Here is a 2,478-nt window from a genome sequence, read left to right as displayed (position 1 = left end):
TTTATCCCATCCTGGCAAAGAAATTCTGCCATGAAAAAGGTTCCTCTTCTGAAACATAACTCTAGTTTTTCAAGGTCAAAAGAAATCTAAATAAACAGAGGACATCTCCCTGAAAAGTGCTTCCCTGGTGTCTTCGTATTCAGGACAGTGAAACGTAAAATGAACCTCATTCTCAACTTCTCCTAAATTACACAGCAAACAAAGTCTGTCCTTCTCTGGAGCAGCATTAAACCTCCCAGTCTGTAAGGTTCCTGAGTGTAACTGTATTATTAAATCATGCTTCACATAAGGTTCCACACTGTATCTGTCCTTTATGAGACAATAAGTTCATAATTTTGGTTTATATCAAATATCAACAGACCATTTTCTCCTTATTACTCCTCATCTCCTGAATATCACAGAATAATCTATTATGAAACATAAGTGACGAGGTGTTTAGCTCATTAGCCCAGATAAATTAGTAGCAGCAACAAAATGACATCATGTGGAGCAGGTCATGTGATCTGGAATCAACACACTTCCTTCAGAGGTGTTTTTGTAATGGGGAACTTAGTTGAAAGTGATTTCTGGGACACAGATACAATTTGTTATTTTCCATATAAAATTTGATATATTGCAGAAAAAGAAATATCTGTCATGATTATCTCAACTTAATAAAAAGAACACAAAACAATTTTTGAATCAGCTCATTTTATTATTGTTTAGCTAATTAGAAGGTGGTTGTTATTAAATTGGGACATTATAGTAATATCCAGTCATTTTTTATTATTAGTTTTTTTATCAGTTTATTTAAAAAGGGATAATAAATGATTGTTTCCATAATAAATAATTATGGAATTTGTAAAGACATGATCATAATGAACATAATAAACATTAGTTATTTTTAATAAAAATGTCAGCAAGATATATCCCATGGACTTCAAAGGTCCTGCAATTATATATTGACCCAGGAATGTATAGATATTGTTGTGTTGTATATTTTCAGGTAAAAAATGCTAAAGAGGGGGTAATCTGAGTTATTGTCTGGTTTTTATGGAGCCCTAAATAACAGACTGGTGATCAAAGTATCACTAATCCTCACTCTCTACGCCTTACAAAGAAGAACCATAATCTGTTTCAAAAAAAGGCTCCTGAATCCTAGTAGAGATTCAGCATTACAGGCCAAACATGAGCAGTGGAGGAAGTTTTCACATCCTATATTTCAGCATTAATACTACACAGTAAAAGTACTCTGTTATAAGTACATGTCCTGTACTGAAAATGTGTGCATGTGAAAAATAGTGCAGAAAAATATCCTCCTAATTTCATTAGATTATCACTCATGCATTAATATAAAAGCAGGATTTTACTGCTGCACTTGGTTGCTGTGGGTCTCAATTTGAACATTTTTCCACTAAAATGACTTCTATTATGAAATAATCTGCAGAGTATTTTCTTCTGTTGGTTGCTTGGTTTGTAATAATTCTGAAAATACTGTAAAATGCCTTCATTTGTTAAAATATTTGTGAGTCGACAAAATAACTAATCAACTAATCGGTTCATTTGTGTAAAAAGTGAGGGAGTTTAATTTGAAATGCAGCATATTTCATAAGCTCTTCATATGTTTTCTGTGCAGAAATCTGAATTTTTGAAGTGACTAGTAGCTAAAACTGTCATAAATGAAACAAAATATAAAGTAAATTTCTCACTGCGATGTAAGAGTAGACAGTGGTATGAAAATGACTTCAGTACAAGTGTCTCAGATTTGAGCAAATGTAGTTACAATCCCCCACTTTACAAAAATAGGTTTCCCTTCAGACGTTGTTTCATTGAATTACATGTTTTGCATTGTCTTCAAAATGATCTAACAATCCTTTCTCAGAGGGAAACAACAAAACACTGTTTTTATCGGTCAAGTTTGTCAAATGCTTCCAAATGCAAGTGACTTTAAGGACTTATTTAATCCTCCTGTTGTCCTCATTTACGGGCACCAAAAAATATTGTTTCCTTGTCTGAAAAAAATCCAAAAATTCAGCAAAAAAATTCCCCAAATTTCTGAAAATTTGCAAAACCTTCTGGAGGAAAATTCCAACAATTCCTTAAAAGTTTTATTTTTAAAAAATCCCCTAAATTTGGCAAGAAAATTGTTGTAAATATTTTCAAAAAATTAGTAAAAATCTTCCAAAAAAATCCTAAAAATATCTAAAGTGATTCCATATATATCAGTAAAACTTCTAATATTTTCTTTAAGAAGATTCACATAAAAAAAGAAATTTGCTGGATTTTGGTAGATTTTTTTGTGAATGTTCTTAAGAAACATTTTTAACATTTTTTTTCCACCAAAAAATGTTCAAAGATTTCCCAAAAATGTTGAAAATGTGGACATCAGAAGCTTCACTGTGTAAATATATTTTTTTCCACTTTTTCAAACTTTAAAATGGGTCAATTTTGACCCGCAGGATGACACGAGGGTTAAGAAACAACACCAGGACAAGTGAC

This window comes from Amphiprion ocellaris, chromosome 3, assembly GCF_022539595.1.
Source record: "Amphiprion ocellaris isolate individual 3 ecotype Okinawa chromosome 3, ASM2253959v1, whole genome shotgun sequence".
NCBI classification, from domain to species: Eukaryota; Metazoa; Chordata; class Actinopteri; family Pomacentridae; genus Amphiprion; species Amphiprion ocellaris.
Note: the sequence above shows the minus strand (reverse complement) of the source record.